The sequence below is a fragment of the Salvelinus sp. IW2-2015 genome, linkage group LG16, assembly GCF_002910315.2.
Source record: "Salvelinus sp. IW2-2015 linkage group LG16, ASM291031v2, whole genome shotgun sequence".
Lineage (NCBI taxonomy): Eukaryota > Metazoa > Chordata > Actinopteri > Salmoniformes > Salmonidae > Salvelinus > Salvelinus sp. IW2-2015.
Window position 1 is genome coordinate 22,670,656 of NC_036856.1, and position 20,467 is coordinate 22,691,122.

At 43.0% G+C, this 20,467-nt stretch overlaps 1 pseudogene; it reads left to right on the forward strand.

Annotated features, from left to right (window-relative positions):
• The first annotated feature begins 553 nt into the window (after positions 1–553).
• Positions 554–17,901, forward strand: LOC111975961 (cytochrome P450 2J2-like; annotated as a pseudogene).
• The last annotated feature ends 2,566 nt before the right edge of the window (positions 17,902–20,467 follow it).

The following is a 20,467-nucleotide window of genomic DNA, read 5'->3' on the forward strand; positions in this document are numbered from 1 at the left end:
TGTGTGTGTGTGTGTGTGTGTGTGTGTGTGTGTGTGTGTGTGTGTGTGTGTGTGTGTGTGTGTGTGTGTGGCTTCCAAATATAACAGATATTGATTAGGAAGCTATACATGTGCCTCTTCCATTGTGACGAGCATGTGTGTGTGTTGAGAAGAGTGTGAATGAAAAGTGTGTCAGAGCTGGAAGCTCGGTCGTGTTGCTCTAGATTTCTGATTTCTTTACCCCAGTCAGTTTCCATCTCCATCATCAAAGGGCTGGAGGGGAAATCCAACCAGAACAGATCACAAAAAACTTGAGATAAAACTCTTCAAACAGTCCATGTTCAGGTTAAAAAGGTCATAAGCAATGACGTTTCTGACGTTTTGCCCTATAGTTGTCAGTGGAGTCATTTCATAATGTGAAGATGTTGGTGTCGGTGGTATTTGAAACTAATTGAAACCCCGTGTTCAGCAGGGTGTGGGAACCATGTTTTTGTAATGGAAAGGGGGGAGCACTGATTTTCATATGACAGACTTCCCCCCTCTTTGGTTGGCTCTTTGAATTATGAAACTCAGTATGTCAGTGTTCAATACAGAGACCCTAGTGGTAAGTACCCTGGACCTGATCGAGGCTGGGATGAAGACCGTTGCCACCCCTTTATGCTAGGCCCTGGTCTACATGATGAACTACCCAGAGATACAGGGGGAGTCGACTCTTCCACAGCACCCGCGTGATTGGTTGATTATTTGATTGATCTATTGATCAATTGATTGATCCCTTCACCTTTTCCCTCCAGGGAAGGTCCAGGCTGAGATAAACAGTGATAGGCCAGTCCCGCCAGCCCAACATGTCCTACACTGACACTGTCATCCATGAGACACAGGGGATGGGCAACATTGTGCCGCTGGGTTTCCCCAAGATGGCTAGCAAAGACGCAACACTGGGGGGATACTTCATACCCAAGGTGATAGACATTAGCTACAGCATTAACAACAGTCCCTCCATGTATCAAGTGAATGATACTTGTTATCCCTAAACTTTTGTGACATTCAGCGCTCAAGGCAAACATTAGCACAAACCTAACAATAGCTACCAAAAGCCATGGATGATTTGTACAGGTAGTCATAATGTGGCAACTTTGCCATGTGGCTGCTACATTGCAGTCTCAACGTCAACAATGAAGAGGCGACTCCGGGATGCTGGCCTTCTAGGCAGAGTTCCTCTGAGTTCCTCTGTGTCTGTGTTCTTTTGCCCATCTTAATATTTTATTTTTATTGGCCAGTCTGAGATATGTTTTTTTCTTTGCAACTCTGCCCAGAAGGCCAGCATCCCGGAGTTGCCTCTTCACTGTTGATGTTGAGACTAGTGTTTTGCGCGGACTATTTAAAACTTCTTAAAGCTGCAATCCCGTTAACAGCCAGTGAAAGTGCAGGGTGCCAAATTCAAACAGAAATCTCATAATTAAAATTCCTCAAACATACATGTATCTTAAACCATTTTAAAGGTAATCTTGTTGTTAATCCCACCAAAGTGTCCAATTTAAAATAGGCTTTTCAGCGAAAGCACCACAAACGTTTATGTTAGGTCACTGCAAAATCACAGAAAAACACAGCTATTTTTCCAGTCAAAGACAGGAGTCACAAAAAGCAGAAATAGAGATAAAAGGAATCACTAACCTTTGATGATCTTCATCAGATGACACTCATAGGACTTCATGTTATACAATACATATATGTTTTGTTCGATTAAGTTCATATTTATATCCAAAAACCTCAGTTTACATTGGCGCCATGTTCAGAAATGCGTCCAAAATATCCGGAGAAATTGCAGAGAGCCACGTCAAATAACATAAATACTCATCATAAACTTTGATGAAAGATACATGTTTTACATAGAATTAAAGATACACTTGTTCTTAATGCAAGCGCTGTGTCAGATTTCAAAAATCTTTACGGCAAAAGCACAATATTCAATCATCTGAGAACAGCGTTCAGCCACAAAAGTAAGCCATACAGTTACCCGCCATATTGTGCAGTCAACAAAACTCATAAAAATAATTATAAATCTTCACTTACCTTTGCTGATCTTTGTCGGAATGCACTTCCAGGACTCCCACTTCCACAAGAAATTTTCATTTTGTTCGGTAATGTACATCATTTATGTCCAAGTTGCTACTTTTGTTAGCGCGTATAGTACACATATCCAAACGCTCGTGCAGGTCCAGGCGAACGTCGGACGAAAACTTCAAAACGTTATATTAGAGGTCGAATAAACTTGTCAAACTAAGTATAGAATCAATCTTTAGGATGTTGTTATCATAAATATTCAATAACGTTCCAACCGGAGAATTCCTTTGTGTCTATAGAAGTAACGGAACGCAAGTCGATATCATGTGGAATGCGCATGACCAGGACCTGGCTCTCTGCCAGACCACTGACTCAAACACCTCCCATCCGGCTCAACTTCACAGTGGAAGCTTCATTCAACGTTCTACAGACTGTTGACATCGAGTGGAAGCCGTAGGGAGTGCAAACAGACCCATATCATACAGTGTTTTCAATAGGTGATGAGTTGAAAATCGACCAACCTCAGATTTCTCACTTCCTGGTTGGATTTCTTCTCAGGTTTTTGCCTGCCATATGAGTTCTGTTATACTCACAGACATAATTCAAACAGTTTTAGAAACTTCAGAGTGTTTTCTATCCAATACTAATAATAATATGCATATATTAGCAACTATGACTGAGGAGCAGGCCATTTACTCTGGGCACCTTTCATCCAAGCTACTCAATACTGCCCCTGCAGCCATAAGAAGTGAATGAAGCTGCCAATTGAGGACTTGTGAGGCATCTGTTTCTCAAACTAGACACTCTAATGTACTTGTCCTCTTGCTCAGTTCTATTCTGGTTAGAGACAGTTTGCGCTGTTCTGTGAAAGGAGTAGTACACAGCATTGTACGAGATCTTAAGTTTCTTGGCAATTTCTCCCATGGAATAGCCTTCATTTCTCAGAACAAGAATAGACTGACGAGTTTCAGAAGAAAATTCTTTGTTTCTGGTCATTTTGAGCCTGTAATCGAACCCACAAATGCTGATGCTCCAGATACTCAACTAGTCTAAAGAAGGCCAGTTTTATTGCTTCTTTAATCAGAACAACAGTTTTCAGCTGTGCTAACATAATTGCAAAAGGGTTTTCTAATGATCAATTAGCCTTTTAAAATTATAAACTTGGATTAGCTAACACAACGTGCCATTGGAACACAGGAGTGATGGTTGCTGATAATGGGCCTCTGCACGCCTATGTAGATATTCCATTAAAAATCAGCCATTTCCAGCTACAATAGTCATTTACAACATTAACAATGTCTACACTGTTTTTCTGAATAATTTGATGTTATTTTAATGGACAAAAATTAGCTTTTCTTTCAAAAACAAGGATATTTCTAAGTGACACCAAACTTTTGAACGGTAGTGTATACAGACACACCTCCTCCATAAGCATTTCTGTCTCTTCTATAGATGTTATAACCTTGTATTGCCACTGCTGTATCATCAAATTGCTAATATATGAAGGTTATCTGATGTTAGCAAGTTATTGATTTCATGAACCTTATTTCTAAGGCTATATATATTCATATGGGCTGTTTTCCACCCTTTCCTGGGTAGCTTATCAAAGATAGACATAATATGGAAAAGGTGCATCCAAGTGTCCTTTCAACCTCTCCAAAGTGTCAGAATGGGGTAATTCGACTGCTATTACACATTGAATAAGCCTAAATGGTATTGGTCCCACATTAAGAAGAACTATTAGCAAGACAAATTTGGAAAACAGATATAAATTATAAATGTAAATGGCCTTGACTCTTGCGAGAGGATCATACCCTGCAGTCCTCTTCTTATTGTCATTCTCCTCATCCTTTTGTGGGTCACTCATGTGAAGAGTACAGTTGATGGCCAAGAAACAGTTTTCACAAGTCAACTAGTCTTGATACCTTCGCCAGTCCCATGTATATCACCAGGGAAATGTAGGAGAGCATGTTGCCCATGGTGACATGTTACCAGTGCATCTTCTTTCCCCTCTGCTGCTTATTCTCCCCATACTTGTTGGTATTGCAAACTAGTGTCCCCAGCACAGAGGTGGTGAAGTAAAGCTGAAACAGCTGGTATGTTTGAGTACCGTCCAACTGTGGGCCTACAGGTCGTTTCGGTCTGAACCTGGGTGGTACTGGCTCCACATAATCTTCAATGACTGTACGCCATCTGTCCTCAGGTTCATCTCACTCTGTTGTGCCATAAAAAAAGCCAGACTACGGTTTGCAACTGCGCATGGGGACAAAGAAGGGTACTTTTTGGAGAAAAGTCCTCTGGTCTGATGAAACAAAAATAGAACTGGGGATGGCAGCATCATGTTGTGGGGGTGCTTTGCTACAGGAGGGCCTAGTGCACTTCACAAAATAGATGGCATCATGAGGAGGAAAATGAGGTGGATATATTGAAGCAACATCTCAAGACATCAGTCAGGAAGTTAAAGCTTGGTCGCAAATGGGTCTTCCAAATGGACAATGACCGCAAGCATACTTCCAAAGCATTTCACATTCTTAAAATAAAGTGGTGATCCTAACTGACCTAAGACAGGGAATTTTTACAAGGATTAAATGTCAGGAATTGTGAAAAACTGAGTTTAAATGTATTTGGCTAAGGTGTATGTAAACTTCCAACTTCAACTGTACATAGTCCAAAACACAAAAAAGCAGACCACAACTATATAACAAAACGACATTACTGTAATTTAAAAGCAATTTACTAGCCTAAACAATGAAAACAGTGGGACACAGGTCACCTACCTTGAGAGACAAAGTAACAATGACCATGAGAATTTGGTAAACGCCTCTCCACTGTTACACAGAATATGTCCAACTTTTACCAGCTAACTAATGTGAAATATATACAAATGTAACTACTTTGGAATGATACACTGGTTATAGGCTACACAGGACAGGACACCACTATACTGTAAATACAAAACAAAAAGAAGCAGACCACAACTATATTAAAAAATAGCAAATACATATAGTAAACTATAGAAAGTTATACAAAATAATTTATTTACACATCTAAAACAGAATCCAATCCTTCTAGAAAAAACAATTCTCTGCCCGAGTCATCTTGCTCCAGGTCGCTCCCAGCATCTGTGTCTGACTCAATAAGAATTTCCTCCAAAGCCTCTTTCTCAGTATTCATAACCGCGGGAAGTAGGGGTGCTGCTGTACCCCCTGAAAAATCGGAATAAATATATTAAAGTAAAAGTAAGTAAAAAAGTAAAAATATTTTTTTCACAAAAGTAGTGCACTGGGCCTAATAGTCCTGTATTAGCGGACCTATAGAGCCGTCTGCAGAGTGGGCAAAATAAATTGTGCACAGGGCATGACAATGCTCTGTGCACAAAGCGAGAAAATACTCTAATTTTACACAATGGGTCCACCGTGGTTCTGCGTAGCCTAGATATGCAAATACATTTGAGACCAGTTTATTGCAGTTAATTTCGTCTTTGACTTAATAAGTTAAATATCTTTGAGTAGTTAACAGGGAAACAACGAGTCCCAGAGAGTTCGCAATAGAACATACCAGAGGGGGGCATAGTTTACTAGGCTACCTAAATTATTGGGATGATCTTTCTACTTCTAAACTCGGACAAAACAGAGATGCTTGTTCTAGGTCCCAAGAAACAAAGAGATCTTCTGTTGAATCTGACAATTAATCTTGATGGTTGTACAGTTGTCTCAAATAAAACTGTGAAGGACCTCGGCATTACTCTGGACCCTGATCTCTCTTTTGACGAACATATCAAGACTGTTTCAAGGACAGCTTTTTTCCATCTGCGTAACATTGCAAAGATCAGAAATGTTCTGTCCAAAATTGATGCAGAAAAATGTATCCATGCTTTTGTTACTTCTAGGTTATAGTACTGCAATGCTCTACTTTCCGGCTACCCGGATAAAGCACTAAATAAACTTTAGTAAGTGCTAAATACGGCTGCTAGAATCCTGACTAGAACCAAAAAATGTGATCATATTACTCCAATGCTAGCCTCCCTACTCTGGCTTCCTGTTAAGGCAAGGGCTGATTTCAAGGTTTTACTGCTAACCTACAAAGCATTACATGGGCTTGCTCCTACCTATCTTTCCGATTTGGTCCTGCCGTACATACCTACACGTACGCTACGGTCACAAAACGCAGGCCTCCTAATTGTCCCTAGAATTTCTAAGCAAACAGCTGGAGGCAGGGCTTTCTCCTATAGAGCTCCATTTTTATGGAATGGTCTGCCTACCCATGTGAGAGACGCAGACTCGGTCTCAACCTTTAAGTCTTTATTGAAGACTCATCTCTTCAGTAGGTCCTATGATTGAGTGTCGTCTGGCCCAGGAGTGTGAAGGTGAARGGAAAGGCACTGGAGCAACGAACCGCCCTTGCTGTCTCTGCATAGCCAGTTCCCCTCTCTCCACTGCGATTCTCTGCTTCTAACCCTATTACAGGGGCCGAGTCACTGGCTTACTGGTGCTCTTCCATGCCGTCCCTAGGAGGGGTGCGTCACTTGAGTGGGTTGAGTTACTGACGTGGTCTTCCTGTCTGGGTTCCCCCCCTTGGGTTGTGCCGTGGTGGAGATCTTTGTGGGCTATACTCGGCCTTGTCTCGGGATGGTAAGTTGGTGGTTGAAGATATCCCTCTTGTGGTGTGGGGGCTGTGCTTTGGCAAAGTGGGTGGGGTTATATCCACAGTGTCTCCTGACCCCTCCTGTCTCAGCCTCCAGTATTTATGCTGCAGTAGTTTATGTGTCGGGGGGCTAGTGTCAGTCTGTTATATCTGGAGTATTTCTCCAGTGTCCTGTGTGAATTTAAGTATGCTCTCTCTAATTCTCTCTTTCTTTCTTTCTCTCTCTCGGGGGAGAGAAAGACCCATGCCTCAAGATTACCTGGCAATAACACTCCTTGCTGTCCCCAGTCCACCTGGCCATGCTGCTGCTCCAATTTTCAACTGTTCTGCCTGCGGCTATGGAACCCTGACCTGTTCACCGGACGTGCTACCTGTCCCAGACCTGCTGTTTTCAACTCTCTAGAGACAGCAGGAGCGGTAGAGATACTCTCAATGATCGGCTATGAAAAGCCAACTGACATTTACTCCTGAGGTGCTGACTTGTTGCACCCTCGACAACTACTGTGATTATTATTATTTGACCATGCTGGTCATTTATGAACATTTGAACATCTTGGCCATGTTCTGTTATAATCTCCACCCGGCACAGCCAGAATGGGGACTGGCTACCCCTCATAGCCTGGTTCCTCTCTAGGTTTATTCCTAGGTTTTGGCCTTTCTAGGGAGTTTTTCCTAGCCATCGTGCTTCGACACCTGCTTGCTGTTTGGGGTTTTAGGCTGGGTTTCTGTACAGCACTTTGATATCAGCTGATGTAAGAAGGGCTATATAAATACATTTGATTTGATTTGGTTACCACCAGTGTTTGAAATACACAGCCTTATTCTAAAATGGATAAAAAATATATTTTTTCTCATCAATCTACACACAATACTCCATAATGACAAAGCAAAAATTGGTTTTTAGAATTGTTTGCAAAATTGTTTTAATAAAAAAACTGAAATATCACATTTACATAAGTATTCAAACCCTTTACTCAGCACTTTGTTGAAGCACCTTTGTCAGGGATTACAGCCTCGAGTCTTCTTGGGTACAACACTACAAGCCTGGCACACCTGTATTTGGAGAGTTTCTCCCATTATTCTCTGCAGATCCTCTCTAGCTCTGTCAGGTTGAATGGGGAGCGTCGCTGCAAAGCTATTTTCAGGTCTCTCCAGAGATGTTCAATCGGGTTCAAGTCTGGGTCTAGCTGGGCCAATCGAGAACATTGAGACTTGTCCCAAAGCCACTCCTGTGTTGTCTTGGCTGTGTGCTTAGGGTCCTTGTCCTGTTGGAAGTTGAACCTTCGCCCCAGTCTGAGGTCCTGAGTGTTCTGGAGCAGGTTTTCATCAAGGATCTCTCTGTACTTTGCTCCGTTCATCTTTCCCTATATCCTAACTAGTCTCCCAGTTCCTGCTGCTGAAGAATATCCCCACAGCATGAAGCTGCCACCACCATGCTTCCCCATAGGGATGTGCCAGGTTTCCTCCAGACGTGACGATTGACATTCAGACCAGAGAATCTTGTTTCTCTTGGTCTGAGATTCCTTTAGGTGCCTTTTGGCAACTCCAAGCGGGCTGTCATGTGCCTTTTACTGAGGAGTGGCTTCAGTCTGGCCACTCTACCATAAAGGCCCTATTGGTGGAGTGCTGCAGAGATGGTTGTCCTTCTGGAAGGTTCTCCCATCTCCACAGAGGAACTCTGGAGCTCTGTAAGAGTGACCATCGGGTTCTTGGTCACCTTCCTGACCAAGGCCCTTCTCCCCTGATTGCTCAGTTTCGCCAAGCTGCCAGCTCTAGGAAGAGTGTTGGTGGTCCCAAACTTCTTCCATTTAAGAATGATGGAGGCCACTGTGTTCTTGGGGACCTACAATGCTGCAGAAATGTTTTGGTACCCTTCCCCAGATCTGTACCTCAACATAATCCTGTTTCAGAGCTCTACGGACAATTCCTTTGACCTCGTGGCTTGGTTTTTGCTCTGACATGCACTGTCAACTGTGGGACCTTATATAGACAGGTGTTTGCCTTTTCAAATCATGTCCAGTCAATTGAATTTACCACAGGTGGACTCCAATTAAGTTGTAGAAACATCTCAAGGATGACCAATGGAAACAGGATGCACATGAGCTCAATTTCAAGTCTCATAGCAAAGGGTCTGAATACTTATGTAAATAAGGTTTTTCTGTTTTTATTTTGAATACATTTGCAAACATTTCTAAAAAGATGTTCTCACTTTGTCATTCTGGGGTATTGTGTATAGATTGATGAGAATTTTTATTTATTTAATCCACTTTAGAATAAGGCCGTAACATAACAAAATGTTGAAAAAGTCAAGGGGTCTGAATACTTTCCGAACACACTGTCCATTGGGCTCGTTGACAAAACAGACCATGGGATGCCTTTTCACACGAAAGTCAGCGACGGATCTGTGTAAACTATGTGACTATATTGGAGACAGGTTTATAGCAGTGAATGTCATCTATTAACTTAATTATTTGGATTTTCTTGTGATCACAACAAATCTACTTATTTTTCTCAAATAGTTTRCTTTGAAAAGATGGGCCTTTCTGAGAATAGTACATTCAGTTTTCTGCCTGAGTGTGGCACTGTTTACTACAATTACTGGATTACCTTGTGACCAGTGCCCCCATGGTGGCGGTGGTGTTATGGTATGGGCAGGCAGATGCCACGGACAATGAACACGATTGCATTTTATTGATGGCAATTTAAATGCACAGAGATACCGTGACGAGATCCTGAGGGCCATTGTCGTGCCATTCATCCACCGCCATCACCTCATGTTTCAGTATGATAATGCACAGCCCCATGTCGCAAGGATCTGTATACAGTTCCTGGAAGCTGAAAATGTCCCAGTTCTTCCATGACCTGCATACTCACCATGATGTCACCCATTGAGCATGTTTTAGATGCTCTGGATCGACATGTAAGACAGTGTGTTCCAGTTTCCGCCAATATCCAGCCACATCAAACAGCCATTGAAGTGGAGTGGGACAACTATCTACAGGCCACAATCAACAGCCTGATCAACTCTATGCAAAGGAGATGTGTAGCACTGCATGAGGCAAATGGTGGTATCTGTGACCAACAGATGCATATCTGTATTCCCAGTCATGTGAAATCCATAAATTAGGGCCCAAATTATTTCTTTCAATTGACTGATGTCCTTATATGAACTGTAACTCAGTAAAATCTTAGAAATTGTTGCATGTTGCGTTTATATTTTGGTTCAGTGTAGTTTGTAAGATAGCCTTAACTTTAGGCTATTTATTGTATTACAAAAATAATATTGAATTGTGTTTGGTTGACAACGCAACCAAATATCAACATTTAAAGGATATCTAATGCTAGTATTGTTTCATCTGAGCTACTGGCTTAATCCTATTCTTGAACTTTTATTTTTGGTTTAGTTGGAGACGTGAATCCAACATATCATTTGTTAATTTGTCGACAAGTTAATAGGCTATTTATTGTATTGCAAAAGTGATATTGAACTTTATTTAAAGTGCATTTCAAGTTTGATTCGATTCAATTTAGTCCTGTTCTTTGATTTTTGGTTGTAGACAAACTGGATATTGAATTGTGTTTGATTGTCAACGCAACCAAATATTAACATTTGAAGGAGATATCTTTTGTGCTACTGACTTAGTCTGTCTTTAATTCCTGTTCGTCTACAATTGAATAATTGATATGTTGGATTCACATCTTCATCTCAACCAAGAATCAAAGTTGAAAAAAATACAACTAAATCAAATGAAACGTTATGTAAAGTGCATTTATAGTTTGATTTGATTCTTTAACTTAGATTTCAATTATTCATTTGTAGAGAGACTAGAATTAAAGCAAGACTAAGTCAGTGGTACAGATGGAACGATCCAAGCAGAAGATTCATCTCCTTCAAATGTTGATATTTGGTTGCGTTGACAACCAAACACAATTCAATATCCAGTTGGTCCACAAAGTAATAATTATTATTTTGGATTCACATCTCCATCTCAACCAAGAATCTAAGAATAACACTAAATCTAATCTAATCAAACTTTAAGTGCCTTTAAAATAAAGTTTGATTTGATTTAGTCCTATTCTTTAACTTAGATGTTTGCTTATGATTGAGGAGTGAATCCAACATATGAATGATTAACTTGAAGATTACATTTGAAATCAACCGAAGCTTGAAACCCTAGGCCTATTTGTTTTGTATGTTTTTAGTTGAACCCTAGATTGAATTGAAACAAAAGCTGTTGATGACTTTGCAAATGCTTTATACTGTAGGCCTAAATAGTAACATTTATGATACAGTATATGACTTATAAAGTATGGTTACATTTCATTTGCGCTTTTAAACCTACCCTTCGATAGCAACAGTGACTATATTTAGTTATTAAGAGATGTCTCAATAATCATTCTCACATTAGCACATTGGTAGTAGTCAGTGATTCTAATCAGAGCTGGGCATGGTTAAAACCCTGGTTGGGAGACCAAAATAATAGCTGTAGACAGATCAACTCTCCAGTAGGAGGTGCTGCATAGCCTATTGTTTTATTCTAATAGTGAACATAACACTGAAGATCTGACATTTCAAAGGTACAAATTCAACATATTTTAAACAAGATTTGTCTATGTTGAAAATTGGTTACAATGATGACAATCCTGTGGTTGAAATTCCAACCTCAAAARAACAGTTTATGTTCATGACATTTTTCAAATCCAATGCATTTTTCATGTAGATTCCACGTCACAATACATTGACAAATTACGTTGAAATAACGTTGATTAAACCAGTTTGTGCCCAGTGGGTTATGACTAAACTTAAGCTCAGCAAGACAGTCTTGTGGAGTTTAAACCATGTCGGTCACATCATGCAAATTTTTTGTCCATTAAAATAACATCAAATTGATCAGAAATACAGTGTAGACATTGTTAATGTTGTAAATGACTATTGTAGCTGGAAACAGCTGATTTTTTATGGAATATCAACACATCACTCCTGTGTTCCAATGGCACGTTGTGTTAGCTAATCCAAGTTTATAATTTTAAAAGGCTAATTGATCATTAGAAAACCCTTTTGCAATTATGTTAGCACAGCTGAAAACTGTTGTTCTGATAAAGAAGCAATAAAACTGGCCTTCTTTAGACTAGTTGAGTATCTGGAGCATCAGCATCTGTGGGTTTGATTACAGGCTCAAAATGACCAGAAACAAAGAACTTTCTTTTGAAACTCGTCAGTCTATTCTTGTTCTGAGAAATGAAGGCTATTCCATGGGAGAAATTGCCAAGAAACTGAAGATATCGTACAATGCTGTGTACTACTCCCTTCACAGAACAGCGCAAACTGTCTCTAACCGGAATAGAGAGAGGAGTGTGAGGCCCCAGTGCACAACTGCGCAAGAGGACAAGTACATTAGAGTGTCTAGTTTGAGAAACAGACGCGTCACAAGTCCTCAACTGGCAGCTTATTAAATAGTACCCGCAAATCACCAGTCTCAACGTCAACAGTGAAGAGGCGATTCCGGGATGCTGGCCTTCTAGGCAGTTGCAAAGAAAAATACATATCTCAGACTGGCCAATAAAAAGAAGATTAAGATGGGCAAAAGAACACAGACACTGGACAGAGGAAGATTGGAAAAAAAGTGTTATGGACAGACAAATCTAAGTTTGAGGTGTTCGGATCACAAAGAAGAACATTCGCGAGACGCAGAAAAAATGTAAATATGCTGGAGGAGTGCCTGACACCATCTGTCAAGCATGGTGGAGGCAATGTGATGGTCTGTTGGTGCTTTGGTGGTGTTAAAGTGGGAGATTTGTACAGGGTAAAAGGGATCTTGAAGAAGGAAGGCTATCACTCCATTTTGCAATGCCATGACTTACCCTGTGGACGGCGCTTAAATTGGAACCAATTTCCTCCTACAACAGGACAATTACCCAAAGCACAGCTCCAAACTATGCAACTATTTATGGAAAAAGCAGTCAGCTGGTATTCTGTCTATAATGGAGTGGCCAGCACAGTCACTGGATCTCAACCCTATTGACCTGTTGTGGGAGCAGCTTGACCATATGGTACGTAAGAAGTGCCCATCAAGCCAATCCAACTTGTGGGAGGTGCTTCGGGAAGCATGGGGTGAAATCTTTTCAGATTACCTCAACAAATTGACAACCAGAATGTCAAAGGTCTGCAAGGCTGTAATTGCTGCAAATGGGGGATTCTCTGACGAAAGCAAAGTTTGAAGGACACAATTATTATTTCAATTAAAAATCATTATTTATAACCTTGTCAACGTCTTGACTATATTTCTTATTCATTTTGCAACTCATTTCAAGTATGTTTTCATGGAAAACAAGGACATTTCTAAGTGACCCCAAACTTTGAACTGTAGTGTATATTAAAAACATCTTACCGTTTTGGAAGTTTTTCTTGGTAAGCACTTTAGCTGGATTTTTGTCATTTTTGGGGAGCACCCCTTCTACTTTTGTTTGCTGTAGCACGGAGGCCTACCTCAAACTTGTCCCACTCAGAAAAAGCTGAGTTTGATCAATCAGTCCTGATCCGGAGGTGCTAAGGCTTATGGCCAAAGTGGCAGTTATTGATGGGAAGAGTCTACAGGATGAGGGTGTCTACAGGACGTTTCCCATATTTTGCCATACGAACGACCTATTATATTGGGTATGTAGGAGAAGGGAGGGCGAGTCCGAACTATTGATCATATCAAGACACTGTCCTGCACTTGGCCCACTCCCATGTCTTAGACGGACATTTAGGATGGGAGAAAATGGCTGAGAGGGTACTAACCCGGTTCTACTGGCCGGGGGTGACCAGAGACGTAGCCAAATATTGCAGGTCATGCGATAGGTGTCAATGTGCCTTGGGGTCACCCCCAAGGCCCATTTTTGCAATCCCCTGAAACCTCTTCACATTATAGAAACACTATTCAAAAACGTATTGCCATGGACCTAGTGGGGCCACTGCCACGATAATCCCGAGGACACCAATACATCCTCGTAGTAGTGGACTACGCGACCAAATATCCTGAGGCTATTCCATTGCGCACCATAGTGACGAAAGGCATAGCCAAGAAGCTGTTCAGGTTTTTGTCGAGAGTAGGATTACCCTTAACTGTTTTGACAGATCATGGCACTCCCTTTATGTCTCGGCTCATGAAAGACCTGTGTAAACTATACAGTGTAGAGCAGATTAGAACGAGCGTTATTCACCCCCAGACGGACGGACTGTTTTTTATTTTCACCTTTATTTAACCAGGTAGGCTAGTTGAGAACAAGTTCTCATTTGCAACTGCGACCTGGCCAAGAAAAAGCAAAGCAGTTCGACACATACAACAACACAGAGTTACACATGGAATAAACAAACATACAATCAATAATCCAGTAGAATCTATATACAGCATGTGCAAATGAGATAGGATAAGAGAGGTAAGGCAATAAATAGGCCATGGTGGCGAAGGAATTACAATATAGCAATTAAACACTGGAATGGTAGATGTACAGAAGATGAATGTGCAAGTAGAGATACTGGGGTGCAAAGGAGCAAGATAAATAAATAAATACAGTATAGGGATGAGGTAGTTGGATGGGCTATTTACAGATGAGCTATGTACAGGTGCAGTGATCTGTGAGCTGCTCTGACAGTTGGTGCTAGTTTTTTTGTAATACAATAAATAGCTAGTGAGGGAGGTAAGAGTCTCCATTTTTGCAGTTCGTTCCAGTCATTGGCAGCACAGAACTGGAAGGAGAGGCGGCCAAAGGAAGAATTGACTTTGGGGGTGACCAGTGAGATATACATGCTGGAGCGCGTGCTACGGGTTGGTGCTGCTATGGTGACCAGTGAGCTGAGATAAGGTGAGGCTTTACCAAGCAGAGACTTGTAGATGATCTGGAGCCAGTGGGTTTGGCGACGAGTATGAAGCGAGGGCCAGCCAACAAGAGCATACAGGTCGCAGTGGTGGGTAGTATATGGGGCTTTGGTGACAAAATGGATGGCACTGTGATAGACTGCATCCAATTTGCTGAGTAGAGTGTTGGATGCTATTTTGTAAATGACGTCGCCGAAGTCGAGGAACGGTAGGATGGTCAGTTTTACGAGGGTATGTTTGGCAGCATGAGTGAAGGATGCTTTGTTACGAAATAGGAAGCCGATTCTAGATTTAATTTTGTGAGAGAGGCTGAATAAAACCATCAAGAGCATAATAAGACGCGTAGTGGATAAGGATGGAAAAAATGGGGACACGCTGTTACCCCACCTTATGTTTGCCCTGCGCTAAGTTCCTCAAGCCTCTYCCGGGTTCTCCCACTTCGAATTGTTGTACGGGCGACCATGCAAAGGCATTTTGGATTTAGCAAAAAAAAGCCTGGGAGAACCAACCATGTCCCTACCGCTTGTTCAGTGAACACGTAGTCCTTATGTGGGATAGGATGGCTGCTATATGGCCAGTGGTTAACAAACACATGGGGCGAGCCCAGGCTGCGCAGGCACAGTCCTACAATTGGACAGCCCAACCCCACACTTTCAAAACAGGGGACAACGCCGCAACATAAACTCCTAGCACAATGGCAGGGTCCCTATGAGGTGTTAGAGCAGGTGTTCACGGTGACCTATAGGGTTAGGCAGCCTGGGTGGCGCCGAGCCGAGCAGATTTACCATGTCAACCTGTTGAAGTTGTACCACGAGAGGGAGGCACAGGTGTTATACGGGTGAAAGGGGAAGGACGAGGCGACGCCAGTAAGTCCCTATGGGAACCAAATTAACGGCACAACAGAGCCGGTGACAGAGCCGGAGAGTTTTCTCGCTCATTCCAGGTAGCACTAACCTGATCCAGCACAATATCAGGACAGACCCAGGGGCCAAAGTATGTTTAAGGCCATATAGAATCCCCGAAGCTAGGAGAGAGGTGGCGCATGCCGCAGTGGGAGAAATGGTACGACTAGGAGTGGTGGAGCCATCCACAAGTGAGTGGTCTAGCCCGATCGTGCTGGTGCCCAAACCTGATGGGTCAACACGGTGTTGTAACGACTTCAGGGCCCTAAATGCTATCTCCCGATTCGATGCCACATGTCGAACGAGCWCAGAGCGGCTAGGGAATGCTAAGTACATTTACACCTTAGACCTAACCAAGAACTATTGGCAAGTCCCTTTATCCCCGCAGGATCGCCACAAGACCGCCTTTGCCACGCCGGAGGGGCTTTTCCAATACGTCCGGATGCCGTTCGGTCTACATGAAGTGGCAGAAACGTTCCAACGACTGATGGATACCCTGCTTAGACCCCATCAGGCTTACGCAGCCGCCTATACTGACGATGTCATCATACACACGGAGGACTTGGACGACCACCTAAACAAGGTAAGAGCTGTGTTGGCAAGCCTGGAGGCAGCCGGGCTTACGGCCAATCCTAAGAAGCGCCACCTAGGCTTAAACGAAGCCAAATACTTGGGGTACACTATTGGCAGTGGCCTCATCAAACCCCAGAAGGAGAAAACACAGGTGGTGCAGGAGTGGCCTAGGCCCGCTAACAAGAAAGCGGTGCGCGCCTTCCTGGGCCTGACAGGATACTTTCGGCACTTCATACCGAACTATTACACCATAGCAGCACCACTGACCGACCTTACCCGAAAATCAGAACCAGTGCGGGTGGTATGGACCGACAGGGCCGAAAAAGCTTTTAATGAACTTAAGACTGTGCTATGCACAAACCCTGTTTTGAGGATGCCAGACTTTAACATGCCTTTTACTGTATTCACAGACGCATCAGACATGGGGATAGGGGCCGTGTTGTCGCAGGCGGAGGAACACCTCGTTGTGTATATCAGCCATAAGCTGTCCCCAAGGGAGCAAAACTATGCTACGGTGGAGAGAGAGGCGTTGGCGATTAAGTGGGCACTAGGGTATCTGAGGTACTACCTCCTGGGGTGAAGTTCCCATCTGGTCACTGACCACACCCCCCTCAAGTGGATGGCGGGACAGAGGGACAACAATAGCCGAATAACGAGGTGGTTCCTAGCACTACAGCCGTTTACATTTGAGGTGGTTCACAAGCCTGGAAAACTACATAGTAACGCGGATGCTCTTTCTCGCCGAGACCTGGTGGGTCTGGCTGGAGCGAGCCCCCCTGGTTCTGGCTTGAGGGGGGGGATGTGTGAGGGATCAGCCAGATCAAGTGGTCTGACTGCGCCCTCTCCTGGAGGTGGGCCGCAGTACAGCCACTAATGATGCTCACCTGAGGTCAATTGACTAATTGTGTTTGTGCTCTCTTAAGGACCAGACTGAAGGGGCAGAGTGAGGTTATGGCAAATTCCACAACACCATGATTCCCTGTTATATGTTCAGATCAAGCTGTTGGTTTTGCGTTTAGTACCAACAGTTTTTTGGGGGATAGCTATTACCCTGGCTTATGTTTGTACTTCCCCGGGGAGAGTTGAAAGAAACACCCAATACAGTTTCCTTCTTTTTATTGAAGTCACGTCTCTGCGTCTCATTTTGTGCTGTCCTGCTTAGGATTTTGTCAGTGAATAGGTACGGCCTTTCACACAGCATACAGTCCTTTGAGATCATTAGTGAAGGGACACAATAAATGGATTTCGGTAGACTCTGTTGGTGAATGTTCTTTGCATTGTACTGAATTTAGGCAAGGGCAGAGGATATTGTTTGTGATGTTCACAGGGAACAGCGTTGATGCACGTTCTGACCTCGGTGCTGTTTGACAAGACGGAGAGGGAAACACCAGACACCTTCAACCAAGGACACTTCCTGCACCAGGCCGTCAAGTTTGTCCAGAGGTAAGCGTTCTTGCCCTTCTCTGCATGTAATCCTAACCTAGTCTATACTGGTCCTAACCCTTCACAGGTAGGGGATTCCTATACAGTGCCGTCAGAGATTCAGTTGAAAACACCAGCACATCACATCTCTGTGTGTCTGTCCAGGTAAGCTTGTGCGGCTTGGGGAGGGTCTGGCCAGGATGGAGCTCTTCCTGTTCTTCGTCGGCTCATTCCAGAAGCTCCGTTTCTCCCCACGTTTCACTCCAGCTGAGTCTAGAGTGAAACGTGGGAACTAAGATTTCGCTCCCTTTCAAGATCGACTGTATGTCAAGGCTCGTTAGAACACTTAGATAGACGCCACGGCTTGTTAGAACCCATTGCAGATCTACGCCACGGTTTGTTAGAACCCCTTCCAGATCTACGCCACGGTTTGTTAGAACCCCTTCCAGATCTACGCCACGGTTGTAGACCCCTTCCAGATCTACACCATGGTTTGTTAGAACCCCTTCCAGATCTACGCCACGGTTTGTTAGAACCCTTTCCAGATCTACGCCACGTTTGTTAGAACCCTTCCAGATCTACGCCACGGTTTGTTAGAACCCCTTCCAGATCTACGCCACGGTTTGTTAGAACCCCTTCCAGATCTACACCATGGTTTGTTAGAACCCCTTCCAGATCTACACCATGGTTTGTTAGAACCCTTTCCAGATCTACGCACGTTTTGTTAGAACCCCTTCCAGATCTACGCCACGGTTTGTTAGAACCCCTTCCAGATCTACACCATGGTTTGTTAGAACACTCTAGATCTAAAGATATACAGTATATCTGCTGCATTCTGTATGTAAAATACAATGTGCCTTATGCATCTAATCACAATGGCATCTTTATTATAATGTGCCTTATGAATGTAACCTTCCTGCTGAAGTAAATGTCCCCCCCCAAAAAATAGATATAAATATTTGTATTTTGTTTTCATAAACACCTGTGAATGTTTCATCATTGTCTTTATCAAGAAGAGCAGCCCTGTTTCATTCAGACAGTAATTTATCTAAACAGAGTTAGAACATCAAGTTACATAACTGACATAACACCCAGTTTAAACAAAGCTGTCCCTTCTCTCGCTGGTCAGGGTCCATCACAAAAGGCTTACACAAAGGGCTCTAACAGGACTCAAGTCAGTCAAGTGAATAGAAATACTGTACATCTGTGTGTACAGTCGTGGCCAAAAGTTTTGAGAATGACACAAATATAAATGTTCAAAGTCTGCTGCCTCAGTGTCTTTAGATATTTTTCAGATGTTACTATGGAATGCTGAAGTATAATTACAAGTATTTCATAAGTGTCAAAGGCTTTTATTGACAATTACATGTTTGCAGTGTTGACCCTTCTTTTTCAAGAACTCTGCAATCCGCCCTGACATGCTGTCAATTAACTTCTGGGCCACATCCTGACTGATGGCAGCCCATTTTTGCATAATCAATGCTTGGAGTTTGTCAGAATTTGTGGGTTTTTGTTTGTCCACCCTTGAGGAATGACCACAAGTTCTCAATGGGTCTAAGGTCTGGGGAGTTTCCTGGCCATGGACCCAAAATATCAATGTTTTGTTCCCCGAGGCACTTAGTTATCACTTTTGCCTTATGGCAAAGTACTCCATCATGCTGGAAAAGGCATTGTTCATCACCAAACTGTTCCTGGATGGTTGGGAGAAGTTGCTCTCGGAGGATGTGTTGGTACCATTCTTTATTCATGGCTGTCTTCTTAGGCAAAATTGTGAGTGAGCCCACTCCCTTGGCTGAGAAGCAACCTCACACATGAATGGTCTCAGGATGCTTTACTGTTGGCATGACACAGGACTGATGGTAGCGCTCACCTTGTCTTCTCCGGACAAGCTTTTTCCCAGGTGCCCCAAACAATCGGATAGGGGATTCATCAGAGAAAATGACTTTACCCCAGTCCTCAGCAGTCCAATCCCTGTACCTTTTGCAGAATATCAGTCTGTCCCTGATGTTTTTCCTGGAGAGAAGTGGCTTCTTTGCTGCCCTTCTTGACACCAGGCCATCCGCCAAAAGTCTTCGTCTCACTGTGCGTGCAGATGCACTCACACCTGCTTGCTGCCATTCCTGAGCAAGCTCTGTACTGGTGGTGCCCCTATCCCGCAGCTGAATCAACTTTAGGAGACGGTCCTGGCGCTTGCTGGACTTTCTTGGGCGCCCTGCAGCCTTCTTCACAACAATTGAACCTCTCTCCTTGATGATCCGATAAATGGTTGATTTAGCTGCAATCTTACTGGCAGCAATCTCCTTGCCTGTGAAGCCCTTTTTGTGCAAAGCAATGATGACGGCACATTTCCTTGCAGGTAACCATGGTTGACAGAGGAAAAACAATGATTCCAAGCACCACCCTCCTTTGGAAGCTTCCAGTCTGTTATTCGAACTCAATCAGCATGACAGAGTGATCTCCAGCCTTGTCCTCGTCAACACTCACACCTGTGTTAACGTGAGAATCACTGACATGTCAGCTGGTCCTTTGTGGCAGGGCTGAAATGCAGTGMAAATGTTTTTTGGGGATTCAGTTCATTTGCATGGCAAAGAGGGACTTTGCAATTAATTGCAATTCATCTGATCACTCTTCACAACATTCTGGAGTATATGCAAATTGCCATCATACAAACTGAGGCAGCAGACTTTTGTGAAAATGTATATTTGTCAATCTCAAAACATTTGGCCACGACTGTATATTGAAATGGTTAACTCCCATTATACATGATCCAGCCATCAAAGGTTGTCCGTCCAGTTCAGAGGCTAATCTATGATTGATTTTTACGTAACAGTTGGGTGGTGAAATGTGCCATGACAAGCAGAGCAGTATTTCAGGACCATTAAATGCCCACCAGAAACATCTACATACAAAAGGTAAATGTGGTACACCTCTACCTTTGGGCCAGAGCTGGTACTACTATATTGCAGATCAACAACGCTAATGATGGTGAAAGAAATGTAACATGAAATTACCCCCACACATTGA